Source organism: Peromyscus maniculatus, chromosome 7, assembly GCF_049852395.1.
Source record: "Peromyscus maniculatus bairdii isolate BWxNUB_F1_BW_parent chromosome 7, HU_Pman_BW_mat_3.1, whole genome shotgun sequence".
NCBI lineage: Eukaryota > Metazoa > Chordata > Mammalia > Rodentia > Cricetidae > Peromyscus > Peromyscus maniculatus.
The window spans coordinates 13,635,506-13,660,884 of record NC_134858.1 but is presented as its reverse complement, the minus strand read 5'-3'; positions in this window follow the sequence as shown (position 1 = coordinate 13,660,884).

Below are 25,379 nucleotides of genomic sequence, written 5' to 3'. Positions count from 1 at the left end.
ATAAAATAATCTATCTTGTCAGAGTTGGACAAGACAAACAAACAGAAGGAAAAGAGCCCATGAAAAGGTACAAAAACCAGAGATCCTCTCTTTCACACACTCAGGAATCCCATAAAAACACCAAACTAGAATCCATAATATCTACACAGAGGACCTGGTTCAGACTCATGCAGGTCCTGTGCATGCAGCCTCAACTCGGATCATGTTGACTTAGAGGCCTTGTTTGCATGGTGTGTTCCATCTCCCTACAACCAGCCCAACCCCTGGGTCTTACACTCTTTCTGCTTCCTCTTCCATAGGATTTCCTCAGCTCTGAAAGGAGGGATTTGATGGAGATATCCAGTTCAAAACTTCAGTGTTTCAAGGTCTCTCATTCACTGCAAAAAAGTCTGGCTGTGGGTCTCTGTATTTGTTTCTATCTGCTGCAAGAGGAAGTTTCTTTGATGATGGCTGAGCAAGTCACTGATTATTTTGTCTTTCTGAGTCTTTGTTACTTCACCCAGGATAATCTTATTCTAGTTCCATCTATTTACCTGCAGATTCATGATTTTATTTTTTTTTAATGGCTGAGTAATACTCCATTGTATAAATATATCACATTTTCTTTATCTGTTCTTCCACTGAGGGATATCTAGGTCAAACTAAAACAAACAAACAAACAAACAAAGCAGACACAAAAACAAAAAACCAGATACCAAGAACACAAAACAAATAACTCAGTTAAAAATAGAGTACAGAGCTAAACAGAGAATTCTTAGTAGAGGAAACTCAAATGGCTGAGCAACACTCAAAAAAAATGTTCAATATCCATAGCCATCTGGGAAATGCAAATCAAAACTCCTTTGAGATTTTATCTTATACCTGTCAGAATGGCTAAGATAAGGCAAACAAATGATACTTCATACTAGCAAGGATGTGGAGTAATGGGAACACTCATCCCTTGTTGGTGGGATTAAAAACTTGCACAGCCACTATGGAAATCAGTGTGGCAATTAATCAGGAAGACAGGAGTAGATCTACCCTAAGATCAGGCTATACTGCTCTTAGGCATATACCCAAAGGACACTTAATTCTACCACAGAGACTCTTGCTCAACCATGTTCATTGCTGCTCTATTCATAGTCGTCAGAAACTGGCACCAACCTAGATATCCGTCAACAGAAAAATGGGTTTTAGCAAATAATTTTATTCAAAATAGATTAAGATTAACATAATACTAGCCCCATGTTTTCATACAAGGGGTTAAACACCCAGCACTGACATCCCTGGTTCTTGAAAGGCACACAGGACTCTAGAAGAGAAATCAAGGATCCTTGTTTCATCTGCTTTTGGAAGATGCTTTTCTGAGTCATGTGACCAAATTGTTGTTCAAATCTTAGATGATCTTTTAATAAAAAACACAGAACCAGATATCAGGGTGAAAGTTGAAAGATCAGAGAAGCAGAACAGCCAGCCACTAGTTCTTACCTCTGTGAAATCCTCAGCCTAAAAAGGAGTGAGTTCCTGTTTCCTCACACCCATAACTTTCTCTGCCCTGCCATATTACTTCCTTGGATTAAAGGCATATGTGCTTCCCAAACAAAGGCATGAGATCTCAAGTGCTGGGATTAAAGGTGTGTGCCTCCACTGCCTGGCTCTGTTTCTCTCTTATACTGGATCAATCTCATGTAGCCCAGTGGCCTTGAACTCACAGATGTCCAGACATATCTCTGTCTTCCAAGTGATAGGATTAAAAATTGTGTGCCACCACTGCCTGACCTCTCTGTCTAATCTAGTGGCTGGCTCTGTCTTCTGATCTTCAGGCAAGTTTATTAGGGTACACAATATATTACCACACCAAACAATTTCCTGTAATCTTGGTAAGCATTCCAGGTGTTGTATGTAGATGTTGCTAGTCTTATCTAATAGAATATAAAAGTAAAGATTAGCTTACAGTGATTCACTTCCAGGAGCCAGGAGTCAGAATTAGGTTTATCCAACCTCAAATCTTACCTTATCTTTCTTGAAGTGTATTGCCCTGTGGAGAAATAGAGTGTCAACTGCCTAAGGAAATAGTCCAACATGTTTGATTATCCTTAATTCAACAGTGACCTCAATTAGAATAAGCCTCTGCAGAATTGTGATGGCCACTCCACACCTGCATTTGAAAGCCTTATTTATTTATCTCTATCTATCTATCTATCTATCTATCTATCTATCTATCTATCTATCTATCTATCTATCTATTTATCTGATCCTGGTAACTCTTGCCCTCCCAAGCATAGAGATACTCTGAATGACTCTACCATAATTCAGCAGTGTTCTCAACACCTTTTAAACAAATACCAATAGCAAATTTATTTCTCTGTTCAACTTGTTATAAGCCTTCATAAATTTCTTTAGAAAATAGGTAAGATAAAACTAGATAAATAGATGACAGGAGATTAGGGAGCGATAAATGATTAGGTTGTTAAATAACAGATGATAGTCAGGTAGATAGATGATAAATATGTAGTAAAAGATACATAGGCAGAACAAAAGAATGAATTAATGGCTGAGAGAATAGGTGAAAAGAGGGTTGCAGAAACAAGCATTTTTTATTGTGACTACCTCTTATGCATATGTATGTCAGTGTTGGGTTCATGGCTGAAGACTGATGATAGCAGATCAGATAAATTATGACTCCAATAGCACTGATGTGGTTTTATCATCTTCACATACTTTATCACTCATGCAGAGGATTATCTACTAATGTGCAGCACTGTGATAAGAACTGAGTGTACTATAAGGAAGCTTGGAGGCTGCATAGGAATGACTGACATCTGCCTCCTCTACAACTGTGGCAGGCTGTGCTCTGCCAAAGCAGATAAAATAGATCCGTCCTTTGTATGGGCTTCTTCCTCAAATCTATGCAATACTATTTTGATAATTTATATCCAGCTTGTTTTAAAATATGCTTCCAAAGAGTTTACACTCCAGGTACCACTGAACCCAGAATAATACTGCCAACAAACATGCTAAATTAAAATTAGAAGATGTAGATATGAGTAGAACCCTTTTGTGATACTCTTTCATAACATCTACTAAATGTTCTTCTATTCTATATGTCAAATGGTTGATAGAAATAGTATTCATAATAATACAACTGGGAATAACAAAAATGTCTTCTCAATATAAGGTAAGCAAACAAATACTATATTCACTGCAACAAAACCAGCAAATTACAAGCAAATGTTGCTGTGGGATGGTCTTTCTGTATGCTGTGAATATGTGTTGCTACCACAGGTTAATAAAGAAGCTGCTTTGGTCTATAGCAAGACAGGTTATAGCCAGGTGGGAAATCAAAGAGAGAGACAGAGAGAAGAAGGGCGGAGTAAGGGCAGCCATTCAGCCACCCAAGGAGCAAGATGCCAACAGACCAGTAACGGCATGGCTGCATGGCAAAATACAGATTAGTGGAAAATGGTTAATTTAAGATGAAACAGCTAGTTAATAATAAACCTGAGCCATAGACCAAACAGTTTATAATTAATATAAACCTCTGTGTGTTTATTTGGAACTGAGCAACTGTGGAATACAAGAAAACATTTGGCTACAAAATATAGAAACTTGCATAGAGTTTTACAAACGCAGGATTGAGCCATTGAAGCCATAGGTGAGTGGGTGTCTTAGTTAAGGTATTGCTGTGAAGAGACACTATGGCCAAGGCAACTCTTATAAAAGAAAACATTTAATCGGAATGGCTTGCTTACGGTTCATTCCATTGTCATCATGTCCAGGACAGGGTGGCATGAGTGTAGACATGGTTCTGGAGGAGCACATGAAAGTTCTACATCACATAGGCAACAGGAAGTGGTTTTGGTGTCGCACTGAGGGAAGCTTGAGCAAAGGAGAACTAAAAGCCCACCCCTACAGTGACACATTTCCTACTCCAACAAGGCCACACCTCCTAACGGTGCCACTCCCTTTGGGGGTCATTTTCTTTCAAACCACCACAGTGAGTACCTTCTCTTAACTTGAGCTGTGGATTATAGAAGTATGGTAAAGAGGGAATGAGTGTACAGTTTTGCAGATTATGGGATTAGATTACTGACATGCATGTCTGTGGATCAAGAAATTTGAGGGAACCATGTGCCTTAGTCTGTTCTTTCAGAACTTGATTGGCTACATCCGAGAAAACCTAGTCTCTTTCTCTATATATCTGTGAACAGCTTACAAATTTTCTGATCTTTACTAAGTGTCTTAGTGTTCTTGATGTGAAGAAAGGACATGACTATTATAAAGAAAAGCATTTAATTGGGGCTTGCTTATTTCAGAGGTTTAGTCCATCCATTTTCATCATGATGGGGAAAATGATGGCATGCAGGAAGACTTTGTGCTAGAAAAGTAGCTGAGAGTTCTAAATCCAGACCTGCAGACACACTGACTTGGACTTTTGATATCCCGAAGCACACCCCAGTGGTATGCTTCTTCCAACAAGGCCACACCCACTCCAAGGCCACTCCTCCTAAACCCTGATGGCCAAGCATTCAAATATATGAACTTATAAGGGGACATTCTTATTCAAACTACCACAGTAAGACTAACAGACAATCTCTAAAGATCTCCTTTGTAACAAGGGCTACATCATAAGAGATTTTACTTTAATTCCCTCTAAGAATTCTCTGTTGTGCCTTTAAATTACCATATGAATCATATGAATTCAGGGATCAGCACAAGAAGAGAATGGAAGTAGCTATGAGGTAGACTTCACAAAGGTAAGGTGTAACTAGAGTTTTCCTGTCTTGCCCACAGTCAGGTCAAATCTTTGTCACCCGCCAGTCCCACAGCCGCTCAGACCCAACCAAGTAAACACAGAGACTTATATTGCTTACAAACTGTATGGCCATGGCAGGCTTCTTGCTAACTGTTCTTATAGCTTAAATTAATCCATTTCCATAAATCTATACCTTGCCACGTGGCTGGTGGCCTACCAGCATCTTCACATGCTGCTGGTCATGGCGGCGGCTGCAGTGTCTCTCTGCCTCAGCCTTCCGCTTCCCAGAATTCTCCTCTCTCCTTGTCCCACCTACTTCCTGCCTGGCCACTGGCCAATCAGTGTTTTATTTATTGACCAATCAGAGCAATTTGACATACAGACCGTCCCACAGCACTTCCCCTTTCTTTTTTTTAAAAGGAAGGTTTTAATTTTTACACATCTCCAAAGTCAGCTTGCTATATTTGGGAATTTGGGCGTAGCTTCTCTTACTACTTCCTGCTGGAGGGGGGCGCTGTATCTTATGGGGACACAAAGAAAATTTTAGGATCATGGAGTAGTCCGTGAGACCGTATTGTCTGAGCCAGTTGCCTTGAAACGATTCTGGATGTTGGATCATCTGGGCCATGGTGTCATCGGAGACCTTTCAGGTGGTCTTGGCTGGTCAAACCTGATGTATCTTAATCTGGAACAAATCCATAGCCTCTGGCTTTCTGTAGAAACAAAAGCAGAGCCTCTTTTCCAAAGCAACATATCCTTATAGCCAAATTTTGAAGTCAAGGTACCTTTAAAATATACATTTTGGCATAACTCAACAGCTTTTGCAATCAAATATTTTTCTTCAGTTACGAATATCAAAGAGAACATAATCCAGATTCTCTGTGTGGTAGCCATCTTTATGTGGCTTATGTTTTATATTTCCTTAAGCCTATTGCTTTAAACTGCAGCCTTTTAAGCCTGAAATGGCGCTGTGGCTGCTGGCTCCGCCCACTTCAGCTTCCCAACATGGCAGTGGTACCTTTTCCGCCAGCTCTGGGAGCCATCGTGGGTCTGTGCTTTTATTCAAGCAGCGTGTAGCCCAGAAACCTCTTTTTGTTTTGTACTAGCAAAGGCTAAATCCACCACGCAGCTTAATGTGCCACTTGCAGAGGCCTCATTCCCGCCATACTGCAGGTCAAGCGCACACGCCAGGAACCCGCCTGTAGCTCAAACCGGCAGGCTGCCGCTCATTTGAGAGAGACAATTAGGAAGCTGTTTTTAGTTCCGTTTTAGAATCTTTTCTCAGGTTTTAGGTGGAAACTCTTGCCCTCTCGTTGGGCGCCATTTGTAGCTAGAGTTTTCCTGTCTTGCCCACAGTCAGGTCAAATCTTTGTCACCCGCCAGTCCCACAGCCGCTCAGACCCAACCAAGTAAACACAGAGACTTATATTGCTTACAAACTGTATGGCCATGGCAGGCTTCTTGTTAACTGTTCTTATAGCTTAAATTAATCCATTTCCATAAATCTATACCTTGCCACGTGGCTGGTGGCCTACCGGCATCTTCACATGCTGCTGGTCATGGCGGCGGCTGCAGTGTCTCTCTGCCTCAGCCTTCCGCTTCCCAGAATTCTCCTCTCTCCTTGTCCCACCTACTTCCTGCCTGGCCACTGGCCAATCAGTGTTTTATTTATTGACCAATCAGAGCAATTTGACATACAGACCGTCCCACAGCAGTAAGGGGGAAGGGCTCTTAAGTGCCTGTGATACACTCAGAAAAACATCGTTGATCTTCAAACTGAGAGATGGAGGAGAGATGGAAGAATGAGTTTAAATGAAGCCATGAGATTCAAACACTAACACACACACATGCATACAGAGACAGAGAGACAGAGAGACATAAGCAGACAGAGAGAGAGAGAGAGAGAGAGAGAGAGAGAGAGAGAGAGAGAGAGAGAGAGAAATATTCTAAGGAAAATACTAAGGTTTGGTTTCCAACATTGTCACAAAGCAAAGCCATTCCTGCTTTTGCCCTCTATATCACCATCTACAGGGAGTAATGTCACTGTGGGGTGCTGAGTCTCTTGTTCACAGAGGGGGGAAATTAAATGCGAACCTATCTAAAATTGTTAAAGCTTTAGAGAAAGGTACTCAGGCCTTCAAAACAGAAGTGTTTATTTATGACAGTGTATCAGCAATCAGAATGCAAGTGGTTATTATTTGATTTAGGAGCTCATTGGAACATGAATTGCTGGGTTGATGGACAGGCAGAACTATCATTTTGTCAAGCTTTATGATATAGTAAATATATATATATTCATGAATACGCATATATTTTGGGTACAAATAATTCCTCTTTTCAAAGCCAAAGTGAACAAGTAAGTTAGTGCAAGTCTAGAAAGTTCATCCTATGCTGATACACAGACCCATTAGTGCCCACCCAGATCAAGGCTGAGCAACTTTGTTTGGCAAATAGGCCACTGAAAGATCCGGAGAGTTAGCCAGTGGAATTTTGGTAGGTACTTAACCGCTACTTCTTGTGAGTCTCCTATTTGTTCAGTTCATTTGAACCTTCAGGAAGATACATCTTTTCATTCAAATTAAACAAGGTCAAATTCATAGTGTCAAGGTCAAATTCATAGTGAAAAATCACGATCTTGAAGGGAGAATAAAGCTAAATAAATAATTTATTTTAGGAGAGCTGCAGAACATTTGTAGTGTAATTGAATAGCTTTCCTTGCTTATCTAAAAGGGAAGAGTCTATATGTAATATTCTATTCAGCAAAGGTTATAGATAACAATATAATCATAATACTTGTTGGAGGTACCTCTTCTTTTCTTAAAGTAAATTAGTCAGTCTAAAGACAGACAGTGCAAGCAGAAGTTCACACAGCAACCAAAACTCTCTACACTGTAGAGACTGGAGTGGGCTGGGCCCTGTGTTGTGGATTTTGAAGAAGTTTTATGAATACATGTAAGATAGCAGTCATAGTGATAGGGAATTATGACCCCCTTTCCCCTCCCAGTCATGTTGGACTTTCCCTTTTAGGCTACTTTTTCCTATGTTCCTCTAAAAAGACCACACAGGGTTGGTGAATGTCAAAACTACAGTGGGGGGTGTTTTAATAATGATATTAGGTCTTCTGAGGATGTTGACCCTTTCTTAGTGCATATATGAGGCAATTCGGAAAGAGCCTTGCACCTCACTTTCTAACATAGGAGGAACAACCCTATTGTAGTTTCTAGGTTTGAGAGCTAAGGGTCATCAGGAGACCCAGGTACCAACAAATATCTGACTTTCTCCTCTGTTTCCTCATTTCTATCCCGTTGCCTGCACAGTATCGTACCTACGTTTTACCACATGCCTCTCCTGTGATGAAGAAGCCTCCATGGGCTTTAGAACAGTAAGATTTTACCACAGAGCTGTGCTATTCTTTAATGGCTATGACTATGAACATTTTTTAATTTCTTTGAACTTCATTTGTTTTTACATAGGAATAGCTGTAGCCTCTTTGAGTGGTTATCTGGTGGTAAATTAAATAGTTAAACATAGCAATGAAAATCTGACAATATAACATGATTGTCACTCACTTTAAGTATTGCCCCCATCCTTTTATTTTATGCATATCCTATATAGGTAGCATTCTTTCTGTTTTAATCCTTTATTGTACATGTTATGAGGCAAACCCCATGTGGCTGACTGTTAACTTTTCTTTCTTTCTTTTTTTTTTTTTTTGGTTTTTCCGAGACAGGGTTTCTCTGTGTAGCTTTGCGCCTTTCCTGGGACTCACTTGGTAGTCCAGGGACTCACTTGGTAGTCCAGGCTGGCCTTGAACTCACAGAAATCCGCCTGGCTCTGCCTCCCGAGTGCTGGGATTAAAGGCGTGTGCCACCACCGCCCGGCTAACTTTTCTTTTTCTTTTTTCTTTTCTTTTTTTTTTTTAACCAACTTTTAAGAAGCCTAGGATATATTTATTGAAAGGAAACAAGTGCCAGTATCTTCTGAATTCATTTCTCTTGCTAAAAACTACCAGAGTGTGACAATGGGCTCTCGACAAAATTTACAGTTCTATCAAGTACACTCAAAAGTATGGACATGAACAGGACCTCATCAATATCCTTCCTTCAGAACATTGTCAGGATAACATGAAATAATGGTTGTGAGATGCTTATCTCAGTGGCTGCTGCATCTTAGACCCTGAAAAGATGGGTGGGTTTTCTCCTTTTCTTGAGAAGACTTGAAGCCCATTTTCATATCAGCATTTTAATTTTTCATATTGTCTTTCTTCCTGCAGCAGACTTTATCCTACAATCTCAAGGCAGCCTTCTGATAACCATTTATTGAACTCACTCCACTTATTTTACCATGTGCTCTGAGCTGGATCTCTGCTTTCCATCCCAATCTGCTTGCTCTTTGTCCAGGGTAATCTCTGTCTCCCAGTATATCAATCTGCTCCTTCCCACCTTTCAATGTTCAGCTAAAGTTTGGACCACTTGGAGTGCTAATACACACATCATTGTTTCATGACTGCTCAATTTGTTTCTTGATTATCTGATTCTCAGATATGTCAGTCTCTGGGTCATATTTACTTGAACACGTATTTGCTTGAAGTTCTTTTAAAATATCAATCAGGTTGTCAGCCTGGTTGATATTTTAAAAGAACTCACTGATTGATTTAGGAAGGAAAAGGCAAAGGCAAATAATAATAGCTTTGTGAGAGTATATTGTTCTTCTGGTGACCTTGGCAATAAGCATGCTGCAGGCAAATGATGGATAAACATCACAACAGGAGCTCAGAAGCTTAGAGGAACAGTTGTGGATGGTGAAGAGGATGGGTGTTTAGAGACTGAGAAATCAAGGGGAAAGTAAGGGCTTTCTGTGAGCTCTCAAAACTGGACTCAAAGTGAGAGCCTCATTCCCTTTATATCATTAGGTTTATGACCTCCACTCAACCATATCAATTGCCTGAGTCCCAGTTTCTATGTATTCAAGATGTGATAATATGTGCTTTTTTTTTTTACAATGATCAGAAAGACTTAATGTTGAAGATGCTGTGGCCAACACACTTAATAAAACATACACATTATATCATAAATATGTTAGGATAAAATAATTCACCATGAAACTTTAAGGAAAACATCTTAACATCATTATTATTAATAGTTTTCAGGGGTTATTATGAGTTGGAATTCATTGTGAGCTAATGTGAATTACAGATAGGTGATCAAATTAACTGTGCTGTATGTTTGCATGCTTGAGAGAAACTCATAAGGTTATTTAGTTCACTTCCAAGTAAAGGTTTCTTAGAACTTAAATAAAACCTCACAGGTAGTAAAAACTTACACACACACACACACACACACACACACACACACACACACACACACAAAGATGAACTTTAAAAAGAAAGCTGTTAATTAAAAAAATCTTTATCAATGTTTTTTAAATTTTCTTCAGTTGTGTTTTTACAGAAAATTTTAAAGCATTTGTAGAATGTTTAAATGTTTATATTGGTACTCTTAAAGTCCTCTACATATCTGGAGATTATCTTAACCAACTGTGGGTGTTTGAATCTGAGGTGATCTTTTGTATTCCATGATGGCCACTTTGTCTGCCTTGTTTAATGATCTGTGCTTCCTTTGTACGATGTTCATTCTTGCTACCTCTTCTCACAGGAAAGTCACATGATGTATGGTTCTGAACCAGAGGTCCTTCTGTTCCCTTGGTCTCTTTCCTGTCACTCTGTAAATCTCACATTGCGTTTCAATCATTTCATCTTAAATATTGGTCTGTTTTATACAAAGTTTTCTGAAACTACTTTTCTGTTTTTACAAAATTCTGACATAATTTCCCAAATAAAGCTTAGTATTTGTTCACACAATAGCCTTGTTGAGATTCTGATAAGATTTAACCTACAAATAAATCATGAAAATCTGATACCTCAATAATAATATTCCCAGAATAAATATGAGGAAGCTCTCCATTTGTGCTACATATTAATAAGAGCTCATGTTTTCTCAAGTAGAAATCTTAATACCTCTCTTAAATTATTTCTATACAGTATATATTCAGAAAATACTTTGATTTCCACTTATATGGACATTTTTTCCATATCAATGGTAATGAACTTCTTTCTCCCCTTCTTAAGACACTGTTACTTCACACACTCATGAGTTTGATTGCTTTTACTTTATAAGTGCTTTTTTTTTTCATAAATGTCTGGCTAGCCTTACAGTATAACTTCTGAAATATTTTAGTATGCTTCCATTTTCTAAGTGTGAATATCCATATAAGCCACAACTAAGTATTTCTGTATTGCTTCCTATAAAAAGTATTTTAAAACTCAAAAGCAATATTTTATCTTAATTATACTGAATATGGAGGGTAGGAGTGAGGAGTCACAAATTAGCTTTCTGGGGTAGAAACAACATAGACCACAAAGGTTCAATCAATCATTCCCCACCTCATAAAGCTTTTCCTTAGGTCAAACCTTCACTCTTGCTCTCTGGAAAGAAATGTAATTGGGAAGAGGTGTTGTTTAAGTTGTAGTCCTCAGTGTTAGGAATTGAGAAAGGGGAGCCTATAGGAAAAAATGATCCAATCCATGATTTGCCACCATCTTTTTCTCAGTCCTTCAGAGGCCTAGAATTCTGAGATAGCCAGAGTTTACAATTGGCACCATGTGACTAAGATGCTTGAGTCAGCAAGGGTGAAGGAAGGGACAAGCTGTGACAAAGGAACAAGCAGATCTGTGTCTCCCTTTAGCTGTTTCACTTAGATCCCCAGTAAAACTTGTCAAACTGTGTCAACTCATGAGAACTGAAGAAGCCAAGTATGACCAAGAAGCATTGGAAGATATTCAGTATTCTTGCTCTAACATCTATCAGGACCATCAATAACCAGTTAGAGGAGGTGATGAGAGAATGAAGGACTCTGAGTAATATTTTCTAAGCCCCAATGGTAACTAAACAACACATCTAAAGTTTAACCTAAGCAGCCTAACATGTAAAAGAATGTGCTTGGTTTTGTGAATGGGGCCAGAAAAGACCAATGTTTGAAAAGCGGGGGGGGGGGGGGGGGGGGGGGGGGGGGGGGGGGGGGAGGATTTCAGCAGAGACTTGACCATTCAGATAAAAGGGTTAGTTAGATAGGAAAGCCTAAACAAGATGAAAGGTTGGGTGATGCCTCAGGTGATAACTCCAGGAGGCAGGGTCAATAAATATTTACAGCACATGAAGTCCAACAACAAAGAGCTCAGGGAAGCCTAGGGGCCATTGTCGGATGAATCCTAATTGGTCCTACAGTTCTCACCTCACCAACTCCTCAGCCAAAAGGGGAAGATCCTGTCTTCATGAGTCCTCAGACTAAATGACTCTGAATCCTCAGCCTAAAGGGCTTCCAACTCCTGTCTCCTCCTGCCTTATATTCCTTTCTCTGCCCAGTCATATCACTTCCTGTCTCAAGCTTCCTAGTGCTGGGATGAAAGGCATGTAACTCCCAGGTACTGGGGCTAAAGGTGTGTGCCACCACTACTTGGCTCTCTTTCTCTTTTAGACTGGATTAATCTCATATAGTCCATGGTTGCTTTGAACTCATAGAGGTCCAACGGGATCTCTGCCTCTGCCTCTGCCTCCCGAGTGCTAGAATTAAAGATGTGTGCCATCACTGCTTGGCCTCTATGTTTGATCTAGTGGCTGGTTCTGTCTTCTGATCTTCAGGCAAATTTTATTTGTTAGAGTACAAACAAAAAGCCATGGCACTGAAGAGTGTAGCTATTTCGTTTTGAGAACCTGGCGGGGACTATGGTGAAGGATAAATGTATTTTTAGTGATTATTTTTTCCTAAAGATAACATCTCAAATATACTGCTAAACTCAAACAGAAAGTTAAGTGACACACTTAGTTGACAAGAAACACTAGACCAGGTACATTTAAACTCATTCACTTTAATCATCTAGTAGTATCTTCATGTATTTGCAGGATTATTTTGACTTTTTGCTGCCTTCAACGAGCTTTAGATTCTACCCAGGCTTCTCAATTCAGATTTTCTATGCAATGAGCCCAGTGCCTATGGTGGGACAACTTACACACCCTTGGTGCAGGGGGATGGACGTGGATCTACCTCACCTGAGTGTATCAGGCTCTGTTGACTCCCCATGGGAGGCCTTGCCTTGGAGGAAGTAGGAATGGGGGTTGGGATCAGAGTTGGGGGTTAAGGCTGGGGGGGAGGAGGGAGAAGAGGGGATCTGAGTTGGTACGAAAATGAATAGAAAATTTCTTAATAAAAAATGCTTAAAATAAAATGTATTTATTTAACAGCCTGGTGGCAGTTTCCCCTCCCTTCTTTCCTCCCAGCCCCTCCCACATTCCTCCTCTGTTCCCACCCCCACCCTTATCCCATCCACTCCTCTGTTTCTGTTTAGGAAAGAGCAGGTCTCTCATCAGTATCAACAAAACATAGAGCTCTGATAAGCAAAGTCTTCTTGTTAGCTCAAGGTCCTATCACTGGACAGGGTGTGGCTGAGGAACAGAAGGTGTGGGTCATCTATCTTACATGCATTAGGTCCTGGTCTTTGTGTGCAGCGCTGAGAGAAAGAAAAGATGAGAAATACCGCCACCAAACCTGTGGCGGTACTATTTCCACACTCTGGAAGTGGATGGCCAAGTTTCTGAACATACAATGATCAGCTTAGTGTTTCCCAAAATAGTTTGTTAAATTGCTATTTCTTTTCTCCTTTAACCAAGAAAGCCAGTCATGATTTTCTATTACTAAACATAATTTATAAAACAATCAAGTAATTACACTCTAAGGAAAAACAGAAGTATAAGCAATTATAGAAAGTGAGAGAAAATTCAATAGAACTGAAATTCTTAACCAAAAAAGCTGTGAAAAGTTGCAATTGCTACCTAGTCTCTCTGGGTCTATGGAATGTAGCATAATTATCTGGCTTAGTCTTACTGCAACTTGATATGCCATGTTTTGTTGATACTCATGAGAGACCTGCCCTTTCCTAAACAGAAACAGAGGAGTGGATCGGGGAGGGACTTTGAGGAGAGGAGGGAGGGGAAACAACAGCCAGGATGTTAAATATATAAATAAATAAATTTTTTAAAAGTTGCAGTTGCATAGAACATCTGAATTGAGAGGCCTGGGTAGAATCTAAATCTCACAAAGGCAGCAAAAAGTCAAAACAATCCTGCAAATACACAAAGATACTACTAAATGATTAAAACTTAGATTCCTAGAAGCTCAAAATAACAGTTATGATTTGCATCTCCCCAGTCTCTTATTTCTTGAATCACCTCAGCTCAAAAACAACACATGCACTCTACCTTAGTTGTCTACTCATGTAATTGAACAAATACCAGATGTCACATTTCAGCATGCTCTAATTCCAGCCAATTGCTCTAATACATCAATCCAGTCCTACCCCAATCTCTCATCCTCATTACCTGGGTTTATTATTAGATTGACAATCACATAATCATCACTTCAAAATAAATCACTCATTTAAGCATGCCTTGGGTAACTGTTATAAACACTAGGACCAAAAGCAACTTGAGGGAGAAAGGTTCTTTGACTCCCACTTCCTTTTCGTAGTCTGTCATTGAGAAAAGTCAGGACAGTAGCTCAAATGGTAAACTGGAAAGGGAACTGAAACTGAGGCCACAAACTGACACTGCTATTGGCTCTGTTCTGGCTTGCTCAGTGTCCTGGCTAGTTTTATGTCAACTTGATACACAAACTAGAGTCACCTGAAAGGAGAGAACCTTAGTTGAGAAAGCCTCTATAAGATCCTGCTGGTGGAAGGCATTTTCTTAGTTAGTGATTGATGGGAGAGGGTCCAGCCCATTGTGGGTGGTGCTATCCATGGGCTGGTGGTCCTGGGTTCTATAAGAAAGCAGGCTGAGCAAACCAGGAGAAGCAAGTCAGAAAACAACACTCCTCCATGGGCTCTGCATCAACTCCTGCCTCTGGGTTCTTTCTCTGCTTGAGTTTCTGTTCTGACTTTCTTCAGTGATGAACAACAATGTGGAAGTGTAAGCTGAATAAGCCCTTTCCTCTCCAACTTGCTTTTTGGTCGTGGTATTTTATTGCAGCAATGGGAACCCTAACTAAGACACTAAGCTAGCTTTATTTTTGTTTTTACAGTTCAGGCCTACCTGCCTAAAAATGTCACTGCCCTCAGTAGGTTGAGCCCTTCTACATCAATTAACAATCATCAAGAAAATCAGGTTGGGAGGTGTATGTAGGGGAAGAGTACTGAGATGACTTGAAAGGGAGATGTTTCAGGGTCAGATAGAAACTTGATGCCAAGAATTCTCCAATGAATCTACAAGGATGACCCCAGCTAAGACTCCTAGCAATAATGGATACTTAGCCTGAACTGGCCGACTTCTGTGATCAGACTGGTGAAGACCCCAGTTGACATCAGAGAGTTTTCATCTAGTAACTGATGGAAACAGATGCAGAGACCCACAGCCAAACATTAGGCTGGGCTCGGGGAATCCTGCTGAAGAGAAGTAAGAAGGGTTGTAGGAGTCAGAGGGGTCAGTGACATCACAAGAAAACCCACAGAAACAATTAACCTGCCTTGTAGGAACTCACAGAACCTGAACCGAATACCAGTGAGCCTGCATGGGACCAACCTAGGCCATATATATATATATATATATATGACAACTATGTAGTTTGGTCTACTTGTGGGACTCCTATCAATGGAAACGGGCTGTCCCTAACACTTTGGCTGGCTCTTGGGAACCTATTCCTCATACTGGATTGCCTTGCCTAGCCTCAATACAAGGGGAGGTGCCTAGTCTGACTGCAACTACTTGATATGCCATGCTTTGTTAATACCCATGGGAGGTCTGCCCCTTTCTGAATAGAAACAGAGGAGGGTGGATTGAGCAGGGAGCTAAAGAGGGAGGCAGGAGTAGGAAGGGGAGGTGAGGAAGAGGGGAAACTGTGTGGTCAGGGTGTAAAATAAATAAATCAAATCAAATCAATCAGTCAATCAATAAAATCAATTAATAAATCAATGAAAAGAAAATCCCTCACAGACATGCCTCCAGGCCAATCTTATGAAGGCAATTGTTTGAGGTCCTCTCTTTCTCTTTTGACACAAACACATCACTGTTAAATCACAACCTTTCATTGTTTCCAATATCTCATGTTACTATCATATTATCAAATACACTATAAAAGTCTCATGCTTTATTTAAAAATTCTAATATTTAAAAGTCCAATGTTTCTTTAAAAATCCAAAGTCACTTAACTTTTGGCTGCTATAAAATAAATTTTAAAAAAGTTACATTCTTTTTATTCCAAAAGGGAAGAAGAGAACCATATGTATAAGAAAATCAAAGTAAAGTCAAGATCCAACATATAAGAAGCTCGGTGTCTCATACCTGTGAGTCACTCATATCTTCTTTGGGGCTCTGAGGGCTTGGGCAGTCCCACTTCTCAGGCTTTGCCATCTGCAACACACATGGTTTATCTGTTAAGCTCCTAGGCCATATAAATACATACATGTGTACATAAATGTGTGTGTGTGTATATATATATATATATATATATATATATATATATATATATATATATATATATACAAATTTATGGGCTTAAAAACAATAATTTATATGACTGATGTATTATATATTATACACACACAAACACACACATATATGCGGCGAGCTCCTCGGCCAGCGAGGAAGAACGACCACCACTCGAGGATTCTTCTCAGATCACACTTTATTGGAGCGCCTCTTGATTAAGGGAGAGCGGGAGGTGAGGGGCCCCGAGGACTGAAATGCAGCTGCTTATATGAGGATTCAAGCAAACGGATCAGTCCGTGATTGGATCCCGCCAGAATGCGAGCACGGGGAGCCACGGGATAGGCTGAGGACATAAGGTCAATTACCATACTCGCACATGCGCGGGCCTCGGGACACGTAGTCCTAGGAGCATAGCCAAATATGGAGTTGTTTACAGCTAGGCTACCAGGAAGTCAGTGCCATCTTAGAATGGCGGCTCCCTACACACACACACACACACACACACACACACACACACACACACACACATATATATATATACACTTATACACAATTTGTGTAGAAATCTAGAATCTGGAGTACACATACTGGTACTGCTTTATAATCATTTACACATCTCTCTGAACACCAACATAAATTCCTAGCTTCTTCCATAATTATTTCTTTAAAATTGTAATTGTATTTATTTAAATAATGTGATATCTTTAGATGTGTCAGATGTTCTCCTTTTTTATTTTGCCAAACAAATAATTAACACGATTGATAATTTAAAAAATGTCATCTGATCCTCAAAGAAAGATGTATGATATGTATAATGAAAAATGCATTTAATTGTAAGGAAACGAGCAGGGGATTCCACAGATATATGGGGTTTAGTGTGGAGAGTGCTGGAGCTGGGCTGGTGGTGCCTGGTGAGTTTCTCTGGGTAGCTGTCCACACTCTCTGAGGATGCTGAGAGGTTAGCATTCAGATACAAAGAGCTTACTTACCCTGTTGACTAGACATTAACCCTGAGCACTTTTGTTAGAATGACATTTAAGTCTTCTCAGTAACAAGAAAGCAATTAAATTGATGGCCAACCCACAATGGACCCTGTTGGCTGATGTCCCTGCCATTCTCCTTTATGATTTAGGAGAACTGAAGTCAAGGAATACGGGAAGAATGGATGGAAGGGAAACTGAGTAATAAGGGTGTGGCGGTGATTTTTAAACTTTTACTGCTACCTGATTTATTTCTTTGCAGATCAAATAATAAATTAGAATAATCAAAATTCTGTTTTTCTGTGGTTTTAATTTCAGATGAGAGCCCTACATGTATAATGACTTACTTCTCAATCTATGAGGTCTTGGTGGGTCACCAAGCTGATGAGTAACTACAACATATAACCTGAGAACTCTAAATGGCTTTCCCTTCTCCCTTTCAGGAGAGCTGGGACACTTCATGGAGACACTGACTCACACCTCAATTACATTTTCAGTGCACTCGGCTACTGCTAGTCAAGAAAGGCTGTATGCTCTTCAGTGCTACTTAAAAAGCAAAATCAATGTATTTGTTCTCTCCACTGCTTTTAGTAAAGACTAAGAGATCGAACTGAAGACTGCTGCTTCCTAATGAGACGTGATGAGGTCCTGTACTCTGTAAGACCCTGTCCACACCTTGCTGAGGGAGAATGTTTGTTGAACTGTTTCCAGCCTTATTTAAGAAACCCTCCTACTCTGTCATTGTGCTCAGTAATGGTGAAGTATCCTGTGAATGAGCCAACTTGAAGTTTTGGAGTACATCTGCCTTCAGTAATAGACATATGTTCTAAAAAATCATATGTTCATAACATATGTTATTTTATTCAAATGCCATCCTTTTAAGAAAAAAGTTTTGTATTGTAGACTTAAGACATTTAAATTCAAATTAAAATAGCAATAGAAGAAAAAAAGAAAATAATTCTCCTGACTTCTCTATAACCAATGCATCTAATGCAGAAAGGTTTTAATGTTTTGCAGGATGTGCTCTAGAACCTAAATATTGATTGAAACAAAATTTTAGGTGCTTTCAAATTCTTTCACAATTGATATATTTAAAGAACATTTTGTTATTTAAATTCTTTGACAATTTCACACATGTATGTAGTGTACTCTGGTGACTCTGTCCCTTAATCCTCTCTGATCTCCTTCCCCTAAAGACATCCTTCTCCTCCCTTCTTGTCCTTCCCCAGTTTTGTCTCTTTGAATATGTTTTGTGATCCATTTAGTTTAACCATGACACTCTGTATGGCCACTGAGAAGACTCAGTGGACCTACTGGACTCACCAGTGGGCACACAGCTAAAAGGAATAAATCCCCCCTTCTCTGAAACTATCAAGTAGTTAATAGTTCAGCAGTGAGGAGCAGGTTCCCTGGCTCCCCCATACTTGCCTGTTGATGGGCCTGTTCTTGTGCAGACAGCAGAATCATCCTCTGTTGTTGAGAGTCCCTGATTGCCCTGACTGTAATGCTCAGAAAATGGCATTTTGTAGTCATCTCCTCATCTTCCAACTCTTACATCTCTTTTACCCTGTCTGCAGTGTACCCCAAGTCCTGGGGGTGCGTATAGATGCCCGTTAGAACCAAGCAGGCAGCTATCACTTAGTGTCAGCACTCATGTGACACTCACCACATAGTCACTTGTTCTGAAATTCTCACTTCCTTGGAGCTGTATGATAAATGAAATGTCAAATGAAAGATTGACAGTGCCCATCATCCACTGGACCCACAGATTGTAAGACATCTGAAGATGAATTTCATCAAACTCACTTAGTGTTTATTTAAATATGTTATAAAAATTCTCATGTTTTTAAATTTACTTTTGTTTATTATTTCATTCTTGACAATGTCATACATGTATGTTTTGAACGTTGGTTATTTTTGCCTTCGTAACTCTCATCTCCATCAGCCTACTGAACTCTTGCTTCCTCCTAGTAATCATTGTTCTTCGATGAATTTTCTTTGACCTACTGAGTTTACTTAAGTTTGTTTGCATGATCATGAGTAGGGTTATATAGTAGAAATTGGCAACTTATCAGTGGTAAAATAATTTTAAAAATCTGTAAAAGATTCTCCCAGAAAAATATTAAATTCAAGTAACTTCTCAAAATGAGATAAGTTTACCACATGGTTCTACCTTCCTAACTGGGAACAGCTTCAGGATCTAAGGGCAGTTGTTTCCCTACAAATTCTAGGTGCTAGCCACACTCTCCACATTCTTGACACATTTTTACTTGCTACTGTGAGCATTTTGATCAAGACCCTGTAATAATATGTTTATTAGCATTTAGTTCTTTTCCAAAAGCCATTTCTCAATGGGTTTCAGGGACACAGTTTCTTTCCTATTCTTTATCACTCCTGACTCCACCCTTTCCTCCTTTACCCCATCCTATCGCCCCCCTTCTCTCTCTGTCCCATCTTTTTCTCTATATGGATTTAAAAAGCACTTTCCTTTAGTTGACTGTGGATTCAGAACTAGATACAGACACAGTAAAATAAGTCTAGTAAGGGGGTGTCTAATTTGATTCAATGTGACTTATGTTCTGGGACTAAAGATCTTCAAGTTGTAGGCAGTTTGTTTGGGTCTGGCCTTGCTGATAGTAGATAGTAGAACAAGGTAAAGACGTCTATTTCTAAGCCAGATAAGTATGATCTATAGTGATAATTAAAGTTGATATTAATATTTACTGCTTGTTGATACAATGAACCCTTTTAACAAAGAATGTTGATTGTAGCTTGCTCTGCCAAACTTTCAACAAAGAATAGTGAGTTGATATGTTTATAATACCATGGTTTTAGAATAAAGCACTTCAACATAATACAATGAGTAAGTAAGGTTTACACCAAAATGAAATGAAATTCCCTACAGACAGAAAGTAGGGAAAAGTGATTTTTCAAAAGGTTTACATTTAAAGGGAAAGAGAAATGGCAAGATAAGTACCACCATCCATGTGGATGAACTCCTTTAATGTAACTGAATACCTATAAATGCAATGCTCAGTTTAGAGATTCTCACAGAGATGGACGTAGGTCGCACAGACAAGAGAAGAGACTGTAGACCTATGATCACCTGACCCATCAATGTACTCTTTGTCCAGTATGTTGTGATAACATAATCAAGTGCCATCATCAAGAGAGAGCTTTCATACAAACTAGGCTTCGGAACAGCTGTGGGTGGCTTAATAAAGTCATACAGTTTTCCTGTAACATAAGTAATAATAAACACTCTTTTAGTTTCAAAACTGCAGTGAATAAGTAAAGAGAATGCTTTTATACCCTTAATGTTCCTTAATTTACAGTTAAGAGAATTGGTTCATTTCTGCTTAGCTAACACTTGGGGAAAATTTATATTGGCTATTCAGAGAATAGAACAAATTTGAATTTAAACATAGAATTACCCTAAAAAGCAGTTTCAAAAAAATGATTAGCTTCAAAATTATCAATATGCTTTATGTCCTAATTATAAATTATATAAGAAACAACTTTCATTTATCTGGATCAACTACTCTCTAGTTTCACATACAAACCTTGTTTTTTAAACTCCTTCTTTTCCCTTCTGATGATAAATACAAATGGAAAAAAATATATAAAATGAACCCCCTGAGATCTGAGTTAGAGAAAACAGTAAGCTTTGCAAGTCGTTTTCAATGAAAAGGCCAAAATTATTCGATTATGGATGGTGTTAAAATCATGTTTCAGACAAGGGAGAAAAAATATACAGAAAGCCTAAATTGTTAAATTTGTCTGAGTTTTTGCATGTTAAACTGTAGCCACAGAAGAAGAAACTGCAACCCTGTTTAGAAATTCCACTCAATATAAATTGCTTTTTTAAAAAAAATTCTTGTAACATGAGTTTTCTGTTTTTCCTCAAAGCAGCATTGAAACCAACTGAGCAGGGTGAATATCACAAACTCTTAGTTATGTCCTTTTGATGCCATGCTGAAAACTTCAGTGGACATCAAGGCGAGGATTGGGGAAAAGAGAACCCTAACATAGAGTTGGTCAAAGTATAAACTCGTGCAGTCCCTATAGACACTGGTGTGAGATTCCCCAAACAACTGAAAACAGAACTACTGTATAGTCACTGCTTTATACAAAAATGCCTTACATTAAAAAATGGAGGTTGATATTGTTAGTTAATGTAAAGGAGATCAGCAAGAGTGGGAGGTATAGGAGTTGCAGGAGTTGTGTTTGATCAAATCAGTTAAGTAAACCTAGGAGGATGTCAAAATTATTTGTGTAAGTAGACGATAGCAGAATAATTAAAATAAATAATGAATAAATGTTAAATAAACTAGCAAAGTTATAGTACACTGTGGCAAGAGGGATTATTTTAATATGTGGCCTCACTATTGCAAGTTCCTGGGCTCAGACTGCAGCTGTCTACAGCTGAGTTCAGTCAGAGAGAAGTAAATTTATTTGACTCATCTTACACTGTTCATCAGAGCCCAGGGTTGAGAACATTAGATGATGGATTTTAGATGATGGATAAGTTGGAGAGCATATGTATCTGATATTGATGAAGCCTATGACTTCCCAAAGAGAATGAAAAATTTGTATTTATTGTCCCACTAGATATTAACTCTTAAATCAAATTCTCCTATAATTTGTCTATTGAAAGTGTTTTAATTTTTGTTCAAGTGCTGCATGCCTCTGGACACTTGAAATACATTCTTTCTATAGTTCATCTATATCTAAATCATCATCATCCTTGTTTTATTTCAGCTAGGATCATCATTATTAAGAAATCCAATTTCAGATTTTGCAAGTATATATTGGCTCCCTCCACTTGTTAAATTCTGCTGTATGATAAGCTTATGAAAGTGAACAGAACTCTGAGACTTACAGAAATTTTCAATCAAATGAAGAAATAAACCAAAGCATCAGCAGTTAAATTATGCCAAAGAATATTTGTATGCTGGCTTTATGTCAACTTAACACAGGCCAGAAACATCTCTGGAGGGAACTACAATTGAGAAAACAGCTTCACAAGTTCAGGCTGTAGGCAAGCTGGGGCATGGGGGCCGTTTTCTTAATTAGTGATTGACATGGGAGGACCCAGCCTGCTGTGGATGAGGGCATCTTGAATTGGTGGTTCTGAGTTTTATAAGAAAGCAGAATGAGCAAGCTAAGTGGGGTAAGCCAATAAGCAGCATCCTTCCATGGCCTCTGCATCTGTTCCTGTCCTGACTTCCCTCAATGGTGAACAGTGACGTGGGAGCACAATAAATCCTATTCCACCCAAGTTGCTTAGATCATGGTGTTTCCTCACAGCAAGAGAAATCCTGACTAAGACAGTTTGTGATCTCAGTTTTGAGCAAGCTTGTGAGAAAAGAGTAGACATAGAGAACTAAAATCAGATTAGGATTGAATGAATCAGTCCTAAAGTACATAACTATTTTGAATACACATTCTCTAAAATGTATATCCATAGAAACCTCCTGATTCTTAAATTCTACTTTGTCTAAAAAGAAAAATATCAGTAGCAAAAAAGACATTTCCAAATGTAAGAAAATAAAAATGGGGCCCAGGAGATGGTTCAGTCAGCAAAGTGAATTGCACCACGAGCATCCGTATTTGATCTTTACTATCTGAGTAAAAAGCTGAGCATGGTGGTGTGCGCACACAGTTCCGTGATGTGGAGGCAAAGACAGGCAGACCTTCAGGCTCGGGGACAGTCATCCTAGCCTAGTAAGCAAGCCTCAGGTCCCTATTAAGATACTCTGTCTCAGATTACAAGGTGGAAAGCTTCTAAAGAAGGCCACTCAAGGTTGATCTCTGGCCTCCGTGCACAGGAACAAGCACCCTGTGAATGAGAAATTCTGGAAAAAAGCTGTGTCTGCAAAGACTGACTGACTGACCCATAAAACCTACGGTGAGGTGGAGAGATAAGGATGCTGTGGAAGCAGCGATCCTTACCTTGGGCTAGCTTTAGTTCCTGGAAGATCTACCCCTTGCCCACCTAACATAACTAATATCCAAACACAAAAACTTTTGGAATCTATTGGCACACTTCTAGCATCTACCGATGGCAAAGCTAAGAATGACATCAGATAGCATCTTGGGTCTGCAGAAAAGCCTCTCCCATCTGGTTGTAACTCTGTCTCTGTTGTACCCACCAATGTACTTCAAACTTGCATTGATTTATGACTCTCTCTGTTCTGTAAAACTATAAAATCTCATAAAACTACTTCCACACTGGAACATGGAATTTGGGGTAACCTAAATCTGTGTTTTTAGGCCACGGTCACTCAAAATGACTCCAGAAAAAATTATATCCATTCCCTTTAAAGTGAGAGTTGTATTTGTGTGTGAGGGTCTGCTGTTTGTGTGTGTGTGTGTGTGTGTGTGTGTGTGTGTGTGTGTGTGTGTGTGTGGTGTGTTTGTATGTGTGTGTGGTGTGTGTGTGTGTGTATTGACAACCCACATGAACATACAAAAAATGGACACACATAGAAATAAATAAAATAATCCCACCATTTCAGATGTAGTTCCCCTGCTCATTTTACTCACAAGGAAATGTATTCAGAAATGTTTTATTGACATTATTCCAAGTTTCCTACATCTTACTTAGGCTATAAGGTCCTCAGCCATCATAAAGCTTCATCAGCATCATAAAGACCTAATGAATGGATGCTAACTGTGGAAAATCACCCGCCAGTTCCTAAAAATAATTATCCTTTCTTCATACTCTGGAATCTCTACCACATTTTAAACAATAGCACCAACTTGCATGGCAAATATACCTCAAGTTCTTTTGTAATCACATCTTCATTATCAGTTTACAATAAGGTGTTTTTCCTCAATCAGCATCAGCATCACTGTGAACACTTACAGGGGCGATGGCCATCTGCAGCAGCACTTTCTAGAGGGCAGCTCAGCAGGATCACTGCAGGAGAGAAGTGTCAGGCTGCTCCTACAGATCATGTTCTGGCTTCAAAGCTTCCTCAGACAGAAAACCATTCTGTTAGAGAGTCTCCTAAAAAGAAATTCCAGTCATGCCTCCAGCAAGACACTACTGTAACTAATCCCCTTGCACTTAGGGACTTGTTATAGTCTCTCTGGACTTGTAAAACAGCTGGTAGCCACACTCTCAGAACGATTGCTCATAAATTACACTTGCGCTAAGTCAACTTCATTCACTTTCTGATCAGTCACATCCTGTGCTTACTAGGTAATCTCATATGCACTGAGCACGAGACACGACAGCGGCTTCTTCATAGGTGACTCATCTCCTAAATTCTTCCCTATAAAACAAAACAAACAACAACAACAAAGCAAAAACAAAATAAGAGTGGATTAAGATAAATTCAGATGGCATCATCCACACAGTGCCATTGGAAGCGACAACAGTCAGCTTGACCGCCTTGGGCAGCTCAACTCCACAAGGTTGTATTCTGAAACTACAAGAGCTATTTGTCTCCCTCATTTTCATAACATATCCCCTTCCTTTCTAGAACATTTCCTTGTTAAGGATCTGATTTATGGCCTGACACTCTTAACATGACTTTGAAACTTAACTAATTCTCTCTGCCCTTTTAGAAATTTGAACTAGCAATAGATACATTGAAATACTGTGCCTTTACTCCAATATTATTTCAAGTGGGCCTTAAAATGTATTTAGGAATCGCTACACTTTCATTTGTCTGCATAATGTGAGTTTTGAACATTTTTATGCTTTCTATTTCTGTTGATATTGCAGCTTTTCCCACATAATAACCATTATAGCCGATTACACCTCCTCTCCACAGCTGCTAAGTTGGCAGCCCCATCTTAGTCTCAGGCTCTTAAAAACTATTAATGTGCTTGGCATCCGCATTTCAAAATTGTTCTGTTTCCTTTTTATTAATATGAAACAAGGCTGTGAGATACTAAAGTTCACTCTGCAGTAGCTCTTATTTGTTTAATTAGACATGAACCATTCTCCTTAATATTAGGACAGAACAACCTCACAGAAAAATAATTCAATACTGCTCTAGGCATGGGATCAGATTCCAGGATTCTATGCCTCAGATCTTCTTTTGAAAAGAGAGCTTTGCAAGTGATAAAGTGTGGATTCTTGGGCTCAGTTCTCTGCTATCCCTCAGCTAAAGT